At 43.8% G+C, this 19,414-nt stretch overlaps 1 protein-coding gene and 2 non-coding genes across 3 annotated transcripts in view; 1 reads left to right on the top strand and 2 right to left on the bottom strand.

Moving 5' to 3' along the window:
• Nucleotides 1-19,414, bottom strand: part of LOC126471209 (b(0,+)-type amino acid transporter 1) — a 591,197-nt gene that overhangs the window by 375,066 nt on the left and 196,717 nt on the right. The window lies entirely within an intron of this gene.
• On the bottom strand, nucleotides 3,506-3,580 carry Trnat-ugu (transfer RNA threonine (anticodon UGU)). Its single transcript has one exon. It is a non-coding gene; the product is annotated as a tRNA-Thr (tRNA).
• Trnat-ugu (transfer RNA threonine (anticodon UGU)) lies at nucleotides 4,108-4,182 on the top strand. The gene has a single exon. It is a non-coding gene; the product is annotated as a tRNA-Thr (tRNA).

The raw sequence follows: 19,414 nt of genomic DNA, 5'->3' as shown, positions 1-19,414 counted from the left end.
TCACGACTGCCTGTCATCTTACTCACCACGGTCTGCTGCCGGACAAAGCGAAAATATGTGGATGTTGGCGCTATTTATGAAAACAGCTCAGTCCTTCAGAGAGCAGTGAGTCCAACACAGAAGTGTCTAGCCAGCCGTAAACCGACGCATCTTCCCCCGTTCAGAAGCAGTATACGCCCAAATGGTGGCGATTTTGGGTGGCCGGATAGCGTTTCTGAGTGAATGTTGTAGAATTTTATGTCTTTTCCGCGAAGAGCTCTCTTCCATCGACGACTCACGTAGTCGATTTCCATTTATAGCGACTTCTCGAAGAGCATGCCGAACACGTCTCGCAAGCCGCTCCTATCCCAAGTCGATATCCACCGAAATCGATGAGTGAGAAGCTGACACTGTCTCACCTCCTTAGTTCCTCAGCGTAGGCCTCGGTTGCTCAACTTTGGTTCTGTTAACTATTAGACTGAAGAATAAACTGAAATAATTGCTTAAGTTACAAGCGGACGTCAAACACACCTATTAGTGAAATTTACAGTTTGCTTCATTCTTAGGTAACACATATTTCACATACTTTTCAGATTTGTTAGGGGCAACCCATTTACACGTAACAATACAGTCAGTTACAGCAGTGTTTCCCATTGAGGATCACAGTTAAGACCATCTGCTGTATTTTACGAGGCTCGCCTATAAATGCGTCTCGTATTAACATTAGCGTATCGTGCGAGGTGGCAAGGTTGTTAAGAAATTGGACTCGCATTCGAATGGACTGGCGGTCAGATCGTGTGCGGTAATTCTCTTTTAGGTTTTCCGTAGCGTCCCCAAAATGATGAAGGCAAATTTCTGGTTGATTCGTTTGAAGAAGGTCTTTTATAGCTTATTCAGTGAACGGTAACGATACTATCATGCTACCTTGAGCAACGATGGACGATCCTTCCATTTCTGACGATGCCTACCCATTAATAACGACGTACTGCTATATTACTAGGTAGCATCGATTCCAGTAGCATTCAAGTTCCTGTATTCCGTAAGCCCGTATTTTGCTTAGTGGACTACAGTTTGGAAATGTATCGAAAGTAATTCATTAAGAAACACAATATCAACTTGAGTTCTTTTTCTCTCTCACAAACAAATAGAGGAAGCTAGGTTTCAAATGATCAGAACATGTTGAATTGTATAGAGGAGTTACTCAGTTTCCAAAAAAGTTATCACACGCTAACGCAAGATATGTTCTATAGTATTCCAACAAATTGCTTGATTGGGGTCGAGCTATAGTTTTGTACATCTGTCCTATGAGCGACACGTAGCTATTTCCAACCATAGGAGTCACTTTCCACAATGAATTTTCACTCTGCGGTGGAGTGTGTGCTGGTTTGAAATTTCCTGGCAGATTATAAATGTATCCCGTACCAGGACTCAAATCTGGGGCCTTTGCCTCTTGCAGGCAAGTGCTCTACCGACTTTTTAAATTTTTTATTTATTTTTCTCGGGCCGCCACTCTCCCTGTACAGCCCATCCTTACGCTCGCCAGATTATGCATTCATGGGTTAGCTTTCTTTAGCTATATTCGTATTTTTCCTTAATTAACTTAATTCTTTTGCTTTAAAATTAACTAAAATCTTATATTTCTTCCCTAAAATAAAACTTTCTTCTTCTTAAGGGTATGTGATTATCTCGTTTGTGGCACTGCAGAAGATTTAAAAACATGTTTTTACTTTATTTGAAACTAGGGAATTAAATTGCACTCGAAACTTCTTCCTCTGAAACGTAGATTTCGGGTGTTTTCTTTTTGAAATATCCTCCTATCTATAAAAAAAATGTACAAGTGGCCCAATTTTTCCTTTTTGCAGCTGCTGTAGACAGTTTTGGCCCTTTCTTGGATAAAGCGAATTCTAGTACATTATCTATGTGTGCGAGCCGATTTCTAGCGTAGTTTACCGCTGCCATAATTGCGGTTCAGTTTGAACCTCGTGACCGTCGGATACAAAGCTCTCATAGTCACTGCAGCCGCTGGACACGCCTGGAACGCTAGCAGTCTCCGATTTATAACAGTAATTTAGTTTCGATTCTGTTTTCACGTACTTCTACGAAGAGTGAATTATACCTGTGTACTTTACTGTATAGACTAGTGTTTACTAGCCGGCCGCGGTGGTCTAGCGGTTCTAGGCGCTCCGTCCGGAACCACGAGACTGCTACGGTCGCAGGTTCGAATCCTGCCTCGGGCATGGATGTGTGTGATGTCCTTAGGTTAGTTAGGTTTAAGTAGTTCTAAGTTCTAGGGGACTGATGGCCACAGATGTTAAGTCCCATAGTGCTCAGAGCCATTTGAACCATTTTGAACTAGTGTTTACTAACTCACTGTAAGTTTAAAACGTAGAGGTAATATAGCAGCACAACGTAGATTGCTCCTAGCGACTTCTAGGGTTACTTTTACGTTACTTGTCATTTAGACAAAAGTTTATTAAGGATGGTCAGTGACAGCTCCGGTTGTATATAGACGCAGGGGTAGTTGACCATTGTCTGTAAATGGGTGGAAGCTGTGTTGCCCATATTCGACAGGCTTCATTCAGGCTGCTGCCCTGGGATGCGATGGCATTAGGGCACTTGAGACGAATGCTTTGCCGCTTGTGGGACCTATAGCGTCGTCTGGGATGTCTGACGCCACTGCAGCTTCCGATTCGCACGTCCCGGCGAGTCAACACTTAACAGACGCTGATTGGCGAACAGTAGCAGGGTCGCGAATCTCTGGGTGTAAGGCAAAAGTGGCTAGTGGCCACAAGCCTGTCTTTTTATGCCTCAAAAAACAGATCTGAGGTGTTGTCCACCGCTGAGTGTACACTTGAGCCAGTGGGGATGCCTTCCCTGTTGTGACTGCGGCCGATGTTCGTGAGAACTCCAGCCAAGTGCAGGGGGAGGGCTACTTGTCACTTTGAGCTCAAGTGTCAGGCGGGTGATGTAACCCCTCAGGAAATAGCGGACAGGTTGGGAAAGAAGGTCAGTATCCAAGCTGCTTGCTTGCCTGGGGTTCTCGTCCGAGATGTTGAGGAAGCTTTGCCAGCACTGGGTGCACCTGGCTGCAGACCGTGGCTCGTATAGGCACGAATGACACCTGCCGCCAGGGTGCCGAGACCATCCTCGGTTCCTACAGGTGGCTGCTTGATTTGGTGAAGACAGCTAGCTTCAGTCTTGAGGTGGAAGCAGAGTTACTATTTTGTTCCAACATTCCCAGAACCGATCGCAGTCCTCAGGTTTGGAGCCGAGTGGAAGGATTAACCGAGAGACTCTGACGACTCTGAGACGAGCTTGGATGCAGACTTCTCGACCTCCGCTATCGGGTGGAGAATTGTAGAACTCCCCTTAAGATATGAAGATGGTACCTGTTCTTTTGGACAAGTCCGAAAGAACAGATACTATCGGTGACCATGCAGCGCTCTAGAATGAAATGATAATTAAATCAAGACCCTACGCTGTCGACAGGCGTTAATATACATCAACGGGGACAGTTGAAATTCTGTGCCCCGACCGGGACTCGAACCCGGGATCTCCTGCTTACATGGCAGACGCTCTATCCATCTGAGCCACCAAGGGCACAGAGGATAGTACGACTGGACATTACTCGCGGCAGACAATCTTACCGAGTCCTGTAAGAGTTCGGGCAATACGTGTGCATCCGCACACAAGAAGAAAGTCAATGGCTGGTTAGCCTTAATTATATGAAGATGGTATCTGTTCTTTCGGACATTTCCGAAAGAACAGATACTATTGGTTACCATGCAGCGCTCTAGAATTTTCAACTGTCCCCGTTGATGTATATCAACGCCTGTCGACAGCGTAGGGTCTTGATTTAATTGTCATTTCATTCTAGAGCGCTGCATGTCCGAAAGAACAGATACCATCTTCTTTTAGTTAAGGCTAACCGGCCATTGACCTCCCTCTTCTGTGCGGATGCACACGTATTGCCCCAACTCTTGCGGGACTCGGTAAGATCGTCTGCCGCCAATAATGAGTGTAATAGGCAGGGGCACTACGAATGTAGTGTGTGGACATTAAATTGGGAATGTGGGTCTCACGGGAAGCATGCAAGGGATAAATCCCTGGAGTCGCACTATCCTCTGTGCCCTCGGTGGCTCATATGGATAGAGCGTCTGCCATGTAAGCAGGAGATCCCGGGTTCGAGTCCCGGTCGGGGCACACATTTTCAACTGTCCCCGTTGATGTATATCAACGCCTGTTCACAGCGTAGGGTCTTGATTTAATTATCATTTCTCCCCTTGAGAGGTCAGGCGTACACTACACGCAGCATGCGGTTACTAGGGTAGCGGAATACGTATGGCGTGCATATGTGGGTTTTTTAGGATAGAGAAATCCCTCCGCAGGCCAAATAAGATGCGATCTGAGTCCAGACAGGGTAGCTTTCGTCATAGCAGATCGGAGAAATAAAATAATTTAGTCTCACTTAAGTGCAGGAGCGTCTGTGGAAAGGTCCCAGAACTAGCGTGGCTTATAAATGGTAAAAATGTCCATATACCATTCGGGACCGAAAACTCGCTGAAACCGAATGTCAAACTGCAGTGAAATTCTGACTGGAATATGTATCGCAAAGATAAGTTATACTGCAATGAGGGAGGCATGTATGCAGTAATAAAAAATATGAGAATATCTAGTGAAATTACTGCAGATTCAGAGTGCGAAATAAATTGGGTAACATAAGTGTTAGTGGTGGGTCGAACATGGTCTTCGGATGCTAGACCCTCTACCTCAGCAGCAGTAGTGACGGAATAGTTGAGGAAAAAGATGGAAAACATTTTGCATAATTTTCCGGTCCATCTTATAGTTTTAGGTGGAGGTTTCAACCTACAAGCTATAGACTGGGCGACTAAGTGTTCAGGACGGGCTCGTACGGGCAGGGAATCTTGTGCATCACCCGAAAATTACCATCTTATCCTTTCTGGTGACTAACAAATCCGGCTTTTAGACTCATTTAGCGTAGAACAGGGAATTAGTTATCAGAAGGCCGCTGCAGCATCATCATGATGTTTTAAATAAAAATATAAAGAAAGGTAGGAAGATGTGAGAAACAAATTTCAGATTACCTGACAGGTCAACACGAAAATATCATTTGTAGCACCGACAGTGTTGAGCATCAATGGACGAAGTTCAAGAGCATTATACAATACTCTAAAGACTGATAAATGCCGAGTAAAGTTGTAAGGGCACTGCTTTCCGAGCTGGAAGGCGTGCCGGTCCCCGGCACGAATCCACCCGACGGATTAGTCTCGAGGTCCGGTGTGCCGGTCAGTCTGTGGATGGTTTTAAGACGGTTTTCCATCTGCCTCGGCGAATGCGGGCTAGTTCTCCTTATTACGCCTCAGTTACACTATGTCGGCGATTGCTGGGAAAACACTGTCTCCACGTACGCGTACACCGTAATTACTCTACCACGCAAACATTTCGGGTTACACTCGTCTGGTGTGAGACGTTCCCAGAGGGGAGGGAGGGGAAGGGGGAATGGGGGAGGGGGGTGTCCACTGGGGGCCGAACCACACAATAACCCTGGGTTCGTTGTGGGGCGGTGGAGGGGTGAAGTGGACTGCTGTAGCCTGTTATGGGGTTGTGAATCACTGAGGGCTATGGCGGGGACGAAGCCTCTCCGTCGTTTTTAGGTCCCCAGTTCAATACCAAAACCAAAGTTTTAAGGGTTGGAAAAGATCTGCCGTGGTTTGACAACCGTGTTAGATAGTTGCTACAAAAGCAAAGAGAGCTTGGCTGCTAATTTTAAGCCGGCCGGAGTGACCGAGCGGTTAAAGGCGCTACAGTCTGGAACCGCAAGACCGCTACGGTCGCAGGTTCGAATCCTGCCTCGGGCATGGATGTGTGTGATGTCCTTAGGTTAGTTAGGTTTAAGTAGTTCTAAGTTCTAGGGGACTTATGACTACAGCAGTTGAGTCCAATAGTGCTCAAAGCTATTTGAACAATTTTGCTAATTTTAACGTAGCGAAAGCCTCACATACAAACGAAAACCAAACGAAGAAAAACTTATCGTAAGGAGGGCCGTGCATGAAGCGTACAAACAATTCGAAAGTAAAATTCAGTCTCAGAAAATCCTAAGAAGTTTTGGTCTTTTATTAAATCAGTAAATGAATCGAAGCGATCTTTTCAGACATTCTGTGACCACAATGGTTTTGAAACGGAGGATGACATAGAAACGGCCGAAATACTAAACCTCTTTTTCCAAAACTGTTTCAAAGAGGGAGATCGTACTGCACTTCCTCCTTTAAATCATCACATGAACGTCAAAATGACGGATATCGAGAAATATCCAGGGACAGAAAAGCAACAGAGGAAAGGCCACTGGATATGACGGGATACCATTTCTATTCTGTCTATAGTATGCGAAAGAACTTACACCTCTTCTAGCAGCGGTGACTGTAGGTCTCTGAAGGAGCGAAGTGTTCCTGGTGATTGGAAAAAAACACAGGTCATTCCCGTTTTCAGGGAGAGTCGTCGAACAGAGGCAAAAAACTATAGGCCTATATCTCCGATGTCGGCCTGGTGTAGAATTTTGGAAGATGAGTTATGCTCGCGTATTATGACATTTCTGAAGAATTAAAATCTCCTCTGTAGGGATCTATATGATATCCGAAAACAATGATCATGTGAAACCCAGTTCGCTCTCTTCGTCTACGGGACCCAGAAAGCAGTAGATACGGATGCCCAGGAAGATGCAGTGCTCCTTGACTTCAGGAAGACGTTAGATACAGTTCCGCATTGCACCTAATGAATAAAATACGAGCGCACGTTATTCTCAACGGAGAGAAGTCTTCAGACGTTAAAGTAACTTCGGGTGTGCACCAAGGGAGAGCTTTAGGACATTGCTTTTCACGATATATATAAATGAGCCGGTAGAAGACGTCGGAAGTTCTGTGAGACTTTCCGCGGATGATGCTGTTGTGTACAGATAAATTGCAACGCTAGTAAATTGTAGCGAAATCCGGGAAGACCTGGAGAGGATCGACGTTTGATGCAGGGAGTGGCAGTTGACTCTCAACATAAAAGAAAGTAACGTATTGCGAATACATAAACCCTTTATGATTACATGATTTCAAAATAATCACTGGATGCAGTTACTTCCATATAATGTCTAGGAGTATGCATACTGAGCGAGTATAAGTGGAATGACTCCATGAAATTAATGGCGGGTACGACAGATGCTAGAATGAGATTTATTGGAAGCATTTCAGTAAATGTAGTCCATCAACGAAGGAAGTAGCTTCCAAAAAAACACCCGTTCGACCAATACTTGAATACTTCTCGTCAGTCTGGGATCCGTTCGGATTGGTAGAGAGAGGAAATAGAGAAGATCCAAAGAAGAGCAGCACGTTTTGTTATAGGTTTATTTATTAAACGTGAAAGTGTCAGCCAACTCTAGTGGCAGCCGCTGAAAGAGAGGTGTTCTGCATCACGGTGGTTTACCGTTAATGTTTCGAGAGTAAACGTTCTTAGAAAGTCAGCCAATATATTGGTTCCTCCTACGTCCATCTCGCGAAAAGAGCATGAAGATAGAGAGATTCGAGCCCACACAGGGGCTTACCAGCAATTGTTCTTCCCGCGAACCATTCGCGACAGGAACAGGGAAAGTTGGAAGTGACACAGGTATACAACACCGTAAAGTGCCTTGTGGAGTACGCCTGGTGTCTCTGGTGTTTCGGCACATATTTGCAATTTCGTTTTTGAACCGAGTAACTGGAGTCAGACCATGCTATGTCCACTATCAACAGAAATCGTAGATTTGTTTCTCATTACAAACAAAATTATTTTTACATCAGGATTTTACGTGCCAGTTTGACAGAGCGCTCCCAAATAAATCTAGCACTATATTCGTTTTATAGATCTGTATTAACAGGGACGAGAAAACACAGAGAATAAACAATAATCCACCATAGACTCCGTAGCGCTGTGTGCTTGGCGGGGGCAGTCATCGCGTTCCAGAGCGGTCGTATTGCTGCTGGAATTCTTCGAGTTTTACTGTCCCTTTTAATACATATCGGTAAAACGAATATCGCACTAGACTGATCTGGGAGCTCTCTATCAAATGGGTACGTAAAATTCCGTTTTAAAAATCATTTTCTTTGCAACGGGAAACAAACCGACGCTTTTCCTTGGGTATTGGGCGTAGCACGGAAGACTTGATGAACACTCACTTAAAACGTCTGGGCTAATAGGCCGTGGTCGATGTACAAAACTTTCTCCTAACGTTTCCTCTCCGACTGCGAGAAACATCTTCAGAGGTAAAATGGCGCACTGCAACAAGCATTCGGGGGAGTGCTGAATGTATGGGCATTGTAGAGGACACCACAGTCCATCACGTGACGTCGGCTACGAGATTATCTCTAGTACTGCCAACATTCTTGATTAAAAGTAATCGATCGTCATTCTTACTTTGTAATGTTGACATCCAAATTTTATTTAATTTAATACCGTCCTCTTTTCTATTGAAATTGCCGGTCGTTGTGGCCGAGCGGTTCTAGGTGCTTCAATCCGGCACCCCGCTGCAGCTACGATCGCAGGTTCGAATCCTGCCTCGGGCATGGATGTGTGTGATGTCCTTGGGTTAGTTAGGTTTAAGTAGTTCTAACTCTAGGGGACTGATGACCTCAGATGTTAAGTCCCATAGTGCTCAGAGCTATTTGAACCATTTTTCTATTGAAATTATTACGGTGTTCGTAAACCTTAATATCCTCTTTATACGTACGGGCAATATAATGCGATGTCTCTGCCTCGTGATGCCTGGGTGTTGTGTGCTGTCCTTAGGTTAGTTAGGTTTAAGTAGTTCTAAGTTCTAGGGGACTGATGACCATAGCTGTTAAGTCCCATAGTGCTCAGAGCCATTTAGCCAATATAATGCGATGTTTTCGATACGATATTCGTCTCAGTGAATTTTATTTTAGGATGAGCTTCTTGGTCAAGGTGTTCCGCTACGGCCGATTTATCCGTATGTCTCAGGCGGCCATTCCTCTTGTTTTGAACCAGACGGATGTCAACACTTCTCTTTATGGCGCCTAAGTGTATATAAACCAGAGCACAATTGCAAGGAATGCGATGCATCTTATGCCGATCTTAAACATTCTTTTATTTTCTTGGTGGGTCTGAAGGTAGTTCTCACATCATACTTGTTCAGCACTCTCCCAATACGATCTATAATCGTACTGATGAACGGAAGGAAAACTTTCATATTATTGAAGTATGAGCAGAACATCTATGGTCTATATTAAAAAAGAATGGTTATTCTAACAAGGCAATAGATCGAGCACTTCGCACTAGGGGGAGAGAGAATCAGGAGCGACGAGGAACGACGGTCACCCAAAGGGAAAGTTTTCCTTCCTTTCATTAGTTGGCTTACAGATCGTATTGGGGAAAGTGTAGAGCAACTGTGGTGTGGAAACTACATTCACACCCATCAATAAGATGAAATAATGTTTCAAATGGGCAAAAGATGCACAACATCCTTTGGCTACACCGGGTGTATTTAAAATTCCTTGTAGTTGTTGTCTGGTTTATATACACCAACGTACCACAAAGAGAAGTGTTACCACCCGTCTGATTCAACTCAAGAGCAATGGCCGTCTGAAACATACTGATAAATCGGCCTTAGCGGAACATCTTTACCAAGATAGTGATCATGAAATACAATTCACTGCCGCACGGGGTAGCCGCACGGTCTATGGCGCCTTGTCACGGTGCGTGCGGCACCCCCCGTCGGAGGTTCGAGTCCTCCCTCGGGCATGGGTGTGTGTTGCCCATAGCGTAAGTTAGTTTAGGTTGAAGTTCAAATGGTTCGAAGCACTATGAGACTTAACATCTGAGGTCATCAGTCTCCTAGACGTAGACCTACTTAAACCTAACTAACCTAAGGACATCACTCACATCCACACCCGAGGCAGGATTCGAACCTGCGACAGTAGCAGCAGCGCTGTTCCGAGCTGAAGTGCCTACAACCGCTCGGCCACAGCGGCCGGCTAGATTAAGTAGTGTGTAGGCTTACGGATCGATGACCTCAGCAGTTTGGTCCCATAAGACCTTAACCACAAATTTCAATTTTTAAAATTCACTGAGACGAATTTTCATATCGAAAACATCGCGTTATCATGCCCGTATTTATAGAGAGGCGATCAAAACACCATAATAATTTTAGCAGAAAAGTGGATGGTGTTAAATTAGATAAAGTTAGAATGTCAACATTGCAACGTAAGATTGACGATCGGTTATTTTTAATCGAGAATGTTGGCACTACTAGAGATAATCTCGTAGCCGACGTCACGTGATGGACTGTGGTGCCCGGTACGATGCCCATATATTCGGCGCTCCCTCGAGTTCTGATTGCAGTTCGCCATTTTACGTCTGAAGATGTTTCCAACAGTCGGAGAGGAAAAGTTGGGATAAAGTTTTATACAACGATCACCGCCTGTTAGCCCGGAAGTTTTAAGTGATATCAGTACCAGCCGGGAAAGCTTACCTTGTTTAATGAGCACTATTTGTCTGGAGTGACTCCAGTTACACAATGCAAAAAAGAAATTGCACCAGAGAAAAAACGACTGATGTCTCTTAAGAGAGACATCCTGTATATGTAAATATAGAAGTACTGTTGAATTCAGTTACAGATTCATCTTCATCGTTGATGATTAGTTTATATAAGAACATATAAACCACTTGATTGTTCTCGTCTTTGAAGCTGGGACCGACTTGAAATTCGTGTACATTATCTTCTTGACGTTAGCTTCAGACTTTGTTGTTAGTAGCAGTCCACATTTAAATTTAATCCACTTCCATAGGCCGAGAATTATCGAACAGCCTACTGTTCGCCGCAGCACTGTGTCAGTCAAGCTACAGTGTTCACAGTACGTTTCCCGTGAGTGTCAGTCGGTGTTACCGTGATGCAGAAGGAAACGGATCGTTTAAGAATATGTAAGTAGTCGAGCGTTGAACTTACAGTCGCACCAGGAAAATAAGACCAGACTATCTTCCAGTTAATATCTTTATGGTTAATTTGGCTGACTGGTGTATGTTCTGTTTCTTTTTGTAGTTCCATCTCGTTGCTCACGTAAGAGGTAACCTGCTAGGAAGTATCAAATCAATACACACCCCGCTGCAGAGTGAAAACTTATTCCGAAAAGAATCCCCCAGGCTGTGGAAAAACCGTGTCTCCGCAACATCCTTTCTCCCAAGAGTGCTGCAAGGTATGCAGGAGAATTTCCGTCAGGTTTGGAAGGTTGGAGATGACGTAATGACGAAGGAAACTGGGAGAACGAGATATGAGTCGTGCATGGACGTCACAGCCGGTAGAGCACGTGCCTACCAAAGGCAAGGGTCCTAGGTTCGAGTCCTGATCAAGCACGAAGTTTTAATCTGACAGAAGTTTTAGGCCCAGTTGTTAAACATACTCAGTATTAATTAACGGGCTTTCCATCAAGTGCAGTGGCCTTTCCTAAATCGAACGAGATCAGTTGGTCTTCAATTTCGTGTTTATTTGTTTCTGTACCTGTGACTTATGCACCGGTACCCCGTTCGGAGACGGGAAATGTGTTTCGATCTAAAGGTGAAGATCAATGCTGATAAGATTTTCTTCACCGCTCCAGCCCTTTTCAAGTCCCGAATAGATGCGATCATAATAGCTATACTTCAGATAATGTTCCATCTTGACTGCTTTTTATTTTCACAGAACGTAGAGGCGTTTTGGTTTAAGCCATCTTCTTCCCCGATCGCAGTAAACAGACATCCTATGGCACGCTTTTGTTGGTAGAAATTTGACGAGATACTGTGTACTGATGTCCTTTTAATGTTATATCAGATGCTGGCTTAAGCGAGAAGTGTTGATATTATTGGCTATGATAATCAATTATGATAAATTATGCATTTCTTAATCGACGGCTATTGCAGTAACAGCCCGTTACGAGCACAGGTTGTAATGGTACTTGAATTACGTAACCATTACGGCACCTCATCTGAACCTCCCGATACCAGTAATATTCTACTGTGTTTCTGTAAAGTAGTTAACATATTTCTGAGACAACATTCAGATTTGATTTCATTTGTGATACATCGATATGTTTATATTGCAATGATATTATTCTTGTGTGATTATTTCTTTTGTCACTATGATATTTGACGTACTTGTAACTCTGCTTTTTGGGCGCGTAAGCGATAGTTAGTTAGTTGTTGACTTGTTAGAGAGTCGGACCTTGAGAAGGTCAAGTCTTGGACGTTATGTTGGAAAGACGCATATTGTAGTCCGCTTATAAAATGTGAACTTTAACAGTGACTGTGAGGAAGATGTTTTCAAGTATGTTTTGTATAGTGAAGTGATGTTAGTGTGTCACGTGATATTGCAATAAAAGCAATTAAAAGGAAGTGTAACTTAATTTCGGAGTGCTGATTATTTTCTTACATTACCATTGTCCAGCAAAAGTGTAATCTTCAAGGATGGTTTGTGAAGCGCATCTACAAAACTTTTGAATGTAGCAGAATAAAACCTAGGCTTCTTTGCATCCGAGCTTGGAATCATAACCACCTAGATTTTCAACGATTGAGCCATGATTTTACGACGAGACCAGCGTGGGAAACACAAAAAGATGAGTGCCTAGTTTTTTTATTATTGCATGAAATGACTTTATTAACTGTGCTCTAATGACACCTGCCACATAATATGACTGTTGTTGCCCGAAAATGCAGTATTTAGCAGCGTGAGCAACACCACAATCGTTATTAAAGTTTGATGTTTGTTGTGGTAGGGTTGTTAGAAGGTGACAAATTTACACTATGACGGTGTTCAAAATTTGGCGCCAATCTACAGTAAATGTTTCAGATTTGGAGGCAGTGATGCAGAAAAATAGTATATGTTACTTTGCTTGCACGTAAGATGAATGATTTGGTATTTCCTCTACCGTATTTTCTTTTCACATCGTATTCTACTTCATTACTGCAGTGTGCACGACAGTTCCACCTTTGGACATGAAGTTCACTAGGAACTCAGTCCATGGCATGTGTTTTAGTAGAAAGTTAGTTGACGGAAGGACACAAAGTCCAGTCGAAAACTCTTTTATGACCGAAGAAGGAGTAGTCGTAAATGAAAATTACAGGACTAAAGTGTCCGCCCCGATAGCTGAATGGTCAGCGTCACGGATTCCCGTGTTACGGGCCCGGGTTCGATTCCCGGCTGGGTCGGGGGTTTCCTCCGCTCAGGGACTGGGTGTGGTGCTGTCTTCATCATCATTTCATACCCATCCGGCGCGCAGGTCGCCCAACGTGGCGTCGAATGTAATAAGATCTGCACCAAGGCGGCCGGAACTGCCTCGCAAGGGGCCTTCCGGCCAATGACGCCAAACGCTCATTTCCATTTTCCACAGGACTAAAGTGCGAGCCCCAGCATCATTCTCTGGCAGTACGACAATAGCCTCCTGAGATAGTCACTAAAATATCTGAAGCGGTAAAGGCTCTTTTCAAATGCCATTCCAAGCATAAATCATTGTCTTGCGGATAAGAGATGTCCAATACTAGGCAGCTGCGCGTGACAGCTTCTCCGACGTCTTCTCAAAGAGACCTTTCCAGGATTGCAGATAACACAGAGGCGGCTGTCTGCGTCACAGAAGTCAATTCTTTTTGCCAGCAGGGAGTCTGTCCTCGTGCATCAAAGTTATCTGTGCCCGCCGCCTGCGTATCCCTATTAATAAAAGAACTCAAACGAATGGCAGGGTTTATAAAAAAAAGTCATCTGCACACTTTTAATGCCGTGGGAAGCATGTTGACATGAAACTAATGAAAACGTCGGACTCGGCTCTTGGTGTCAAATGTTCAAGTAGAAATCATGAGCCGTACTGGCATATTAGTTTTCTATAACTGTTTTATAATAAAGTACAAATCTTTTTAACATTATTTACTGTATTCTGTTTCAGGAAATATTTACACTTACAAGATGCGCACATACCGATTCATGTATTATTTGCCAACTATTCTCTCAATAAATCTGTAATACTAAGGTTAACACCTAAGAACTTTGAATTCTAATAATATACTCCCCAAGCCAGTATGTAGCGCATGGCGTAGGTACTTCGCACAACATTTGCCACCTTCTCTCCTAGTCCATTCATGTACTGAGTAATAGAAACATGACTGTCAGAATACTTTGGAAAGTGTACTCCTTCTTCTCCTTTTTACTGGACTATGTCCAGAGTCTCCTCTCCTGGGGATACGGCCTTTTCGTAGCACGGACGTGCGGGCGTAGAGGTTTGCGTGTTCGCGTGAAGCTGACGACTATGACACCTTGGGGTAAGTTACTGGCAGGGCCTCTCAAGTCGGACTGGTCTCAGCGAATGAACCTGACGAAGCGTGTCCCACAACGCCCCATCTCTTCTCACATCCATTTCCATAAAAATGGTTCAAATGGCTCTGAGCACTATGGGACTTAACATCGGAGGTCATCAGTCCCCTAGAACTTAGAACTACTTAAACCTAACTAACCTAAGGACATCACACACATCCATGCTCGAGGCAGGATTCGAACCTGCGACCGTAGCAGTCGCGCGGTTCCGGACTGCGCGCCTAGAACCATTTCCATAGTCTTTTCCCGTGCCGAAGGGTGTGTGGCACATTGGAAGATGTGTCGTAAATGGAACCTCAGGGATACAGGGCGACCTCTCTGAGTAATTAGCCTTACACTAGCATGGAGCGCCGCTGACGTTGACCTGATATATTCCCAGTTCTCGTGGGATCGAGATGAAGGACACGGAAAACAACTATAAAGCAGAGGGATTCAGTAATATCTAAAATACCAAGACATTGGTGCTAGAATCGATGGTAGCCGTTTCTGCAACTGGATCGGATGATAGACCAATCCAAGAATTTGAAAACGTCACTGAGAAGTTGGACATAGATCAAACCGTTGTCTGAGCTCAAAGGAATATACCTCCCAGATAACTAAAAGACATGTAAGGACAAAAATGGCTTCCTAAGCGTAAATGGAGGTGACTGAATGGTACAAGGTTTTTTCGAGGTCCAAGTTGCCCCCCCCCCCCCCCCAAAAAAAGAGAAAATACTGTCGCAGAGTGAAGGAAGTAAACAGACAATTCTGTGTCCAAGACAAGGAACAAGAGAACGAGGGAGGAGTCTGTTACTTTCCCTACTCAGGATAACCGGATCCACAAAAAACAGAGGCACGAAATAAGAAAACAGAGCTGTAGTACTGGAGTCTCGGTTTTTAGGATAGTGATTATTCAGTAGGGATATCCGCTAGCCATGACCCTACAACAGGAGTAGCTAGTTCAGATAGCTCTCTTTGGAAGTTTGGACGGGAGGGGGGATGCAAGCCCAGGATGCAAGTTCAGAAGGATCTATCTAGACGAAGGTGCTCTAATCTTTGCTGTGAGGGGGTGGGAACAGCGAAATGGCTTATGAGTTGGTGCCCAGGGTATCTTCGTAAGAGGAGGCAAAGCTGCTGGTCGAGACAGCAATAACTCAATTATTGTGATCGTTTCATAGTTTCTGTTACTGCTAATAACTAGAAACCAGTGCCTACGAGGTTCAATTTGTACGCTAAAGCACTGAAGATGATCATTATGTGATCGTAATCGATTTTGCTGTTAATAAACCCCGGCCGGAGTGGCCAAGCGGTTCTAGGCGCTACAGTCCGGAACCGCGCGGCCGCTACGGTCGCAGGTTCGAATCCTGCCTCGGGCATGAATGTGTGTGATGTCCTTAGGTTAATTAGGTTTAAGTAGTTCTAAGTTCTAGGGGACTGATGACCATAGAAGTTAAGTCCGATAGTGCTCAGAGCCTCATTAATAATGTTAATAAACCATCAAAATTACGGCCAATGCTGACCTTCCTTCTAATTTTATTTAAGCTCACTTACGTTAGAAATCTAAAAAAGCACGGACCAAGCATTTATGTCAAGGACATTGTTGTCGACAACACTATCATTAGAAGTGGAGAACTGTGTCAGTTGAATGCAGACAGGAGACATAATAGATTCTGGATTGGTTTGTCATCCACATGATGTGATGAAGTGATTAAGTGAAACCACGGCAAACTTGTACTAGGATCGTCACCCCTTCGTCGTATTATGTATTAACGATTGTAACTTGGTCTGACTCTTAAGGTTAAAAGGAAGATCCTTGAGAATTGGTAAATGCGTGAGCATTGAAGGCTGCTTACAAAATGTTCGTCTGATCCATTCTAGAATGTTTGCTAAAGTACGTGGGCCCTATACCAAAAAGGACCAGCGGGGGATAGTAAATGAATACAAAGTAGGGCAGTCCGAATGGCGACAGGTTTGTTTGGCGCACTGAAGAGCGTCACGGAAATACTGACAAACACTTGAAGACAGACACCAACTACCCCACGAAAGCCTATCCATAATGTTTAAAGAACCAGTATTAGTTGAGAAATCAAAGTATATACTACAATCCCCTACATATCGCTCCAGTAAACAAGATTAGACTTACTGCTCCGCGCAAAGACGCGTTTAGGCGGTCATTCTTTCCTTAGTCGATACGCGAATGGATGGGAAAGAAAGTCTGATATACCGTATACAATGGTGGAAAGTACCGCCTGCCATGCAGAGTACTGATGTACGAGAGTGGTTTGATAAGTCTGCTAATTTCCATAAAATCTTTCATTTTATTGTTGACAGCTATCTGAGTGGTAAGTGTGTCGGCTGCGAATGACAATGGAGAAAACAGAGTTTCGTGCTGTTGTTAAACATTTTCATTTGAAGGGTTGGACTGCCGCGCAAATCAAGACAGAATTGGATGAAGTTCACGTGTACTTCGCACCATCATTGAAGGCCATTTAGTTGTACGGAGAATTGGCTACTAAGAAGCAGTGTGCGAGGTGGGTGCTGCGATTGCTCACAGTCGACCAAAAGCCGATATGGCAACACAGTGTCTGGCGACGTTTAATCGCAATCCGAAAGACTTTTTTGGGCTGATTTGTGACTGTTGATGAAGCCAGAATCCATCACTACACACCAGAGTCGAAACAGCTGTCACAAAAATGGATAAAGACTGATGAAAGTGCACCGAAGAAGGCAAACACCATTTTGTTAGCTAGAAAAGTGATGCCTACTGTTTTTTGGTATTCTTAAGGAACAATCCCCATAGATTACTTGGGAAAAGAGAGAAACATAACCGGATCGTATTGTGCCTCATTGCTGGGTCATTTGAACCTTGATTGGTTGAAAAAGGATCAAGGTTGGCACGCAAAAACGTGCTCTTTCACCAGGATAATGCACCATCCTAACATCAGCGATAAGTGCATGAATTGGACTTAGTTCCTCACCCACTCTATTCACCAGACTTAGCATCAGGTGACGTCTTCCCGTGCACTAATTTGAATCTTTGGCTTGATGTGAAGCAATTTTCATCAAATGAGCAAAATGGTTCAAATGGCTCTGAGCACTATGGGACTTAACATCTATGGTCATCAGTCCCCTAGAACTTAGAACTACTTAAACCTAACTAACCTAAGGACAGCACACAACACCCAGCCATCACGAGGCAGAGAAAATACCCGACCCCGCCGGGAATCGAACCCGGGAACCCGGGCGTGGGAACCGAGAACGCTACCGAACGACCACGAGATGCGGGCTCAAATGAGCAAGCTATAGTTGCAGTCAACGACTATTTTACAGAGTTTGACAAAAACTATCTTTTCTGGTGAAATGAAAAAGCTGGAGCATCCCCGTACCAAGTGTATATCCGTCAACGAACACTGTGTCGTTAGGCAAGGTGAGTTGTTTATGAAACAAATAATTTTTCTTGCTTTTTCACCAGACTTGTCAAACCTCCCTCGCAGATGAAGGGGCGTTAACAGTTTTGCGTGTTGCGATTACAATACGCCGCGTTGCTAGCATGGAAGTAGGTTATTTGGAAAACCAATACTGCAGCATTAATAGCGGATGCCAAGAGTTGTTAATCCTGCAGTGTATCCGCCACATGTTTTCTGTATGTGATGTGTTTACACTGCTCTGAACTCCTGTTGGTTATGTATGCTCTTCTCATTGTCGTTTGCTTAGTTGCTGACAACAGTACGATTTTCGAGACCGACTTGTGTGGGATCACTACAGTGAAGTAGTTTTCCAAGTTAACGACAACCCAGTGGGTATTGGACTCTTTGTCTGTTTCCAATCGCAGTAGCCACCAAAGTCTCTTGTGTATAACAAACGGCGTGTAAGTCACGCTCAGTTTTTAACACTGTTTCATTGGTCAACATTAAGTCAACATGCGTAGTCAAGGAGTAGCGATGCTGCCTCATAACGCGCTTCAAATTTCACCTCGAGACTCATCATGATCGTACGTATTATTTCTCAATGGTGTTTTTGTCGGTACGCCATATCTCGCGTATTACTTGATCAAAATTAATGATTGAGATGTAATTTTCGAGATTTCTTCACCACTAATGAAAAATATACACACAATTTAAAGTCATTGTTTTCTTTAAATGATTTATTTTGAAAATTTTTTTATAAAAACAACGTAGAAGGTGCTATGTATTGACAACCTGTTTAACTAACATGCACGACAGCTGCTGCACCTGTTTAGATACTTCACGCAAGCGTAGTCTGTCACGCGATTTCGATCGTATATCTCGATTTAAAGAATTTAGAAGTCCCCTTCTGTCGTCAGTCTAATTTCACTATTATGCACGACAGCGGTTGGTTTTGTTTACTTTCTATCAACAAGAGTTGCGTACTGCGCTAATAAGAATTAGGGGAAGGCGGGGCAAGACGGGGAGGTGGGGTAAGACGGGGAAGGGCTATAAGCTACAGTTAGAGTATTGCCATCTGTGGATAGCTACGTCAACATCATCAATACACAGGTCCCAGTGTGTTGACATCGCTGAACCTTAGTTTCGCGGCGGTTTCTGTGAGCTTTCAAGGTACATACAATTGTTATACTGATTTTCAATGTTTTACACCTTTCGAGGTCCTAAAACATGTGTTTCGTGAACATTTGTCCAGACTGTATATATAGCACTGAATAGTACATCTTATTAACAGTAAACTGCTGTGTCAGTAGTCAATGTTCACTACATAGTGTTCATGTAGGCGTAATATAACCTGACAGAATGGTAGGGGGCAAGACGGGGTGGGGCAAGATGGGGAGCTTCCCCGTCTTGCCCATACTATTTGTCCAACCATTACGTTCTCATCGTCTCATGTGTTTACCTCGCTGCGGGTTTTGAACACGTACATTATACGTTGAATACAATTGTAAATAGAATGGTATTCGCTTTCCTAATTAATTACAAAGTATGCCTTAGGCTATATGGTGATTAAAAATACACAAAACGTGCAAAGTCAGTATTCTTGCCATGCTTTAACGACTGACTATTGGAAATATGGTATTAACTGTATAATATAGATTACCAGGAA

This window comes from Schistocerca serialis, chromosome 3 (assembly GCF_023864345.2).
Source record: "Schistocerca serialis cubense isolate TAMUIC-IGC-003099 chromosome 3, iqSchSeri2.2, whole genome shotgun sequence".
Lineage (NCBI taxonomy): Eukaryota > Metazoa > Arthropoda > Insecta > Orthoptera > Acrididae > Schistocerca > Schistocerca serialis.
Note: the sequence above shows the minus strand (reverse complement) of the source record. Positions and strands in the feature narration are given on the sequence as shown.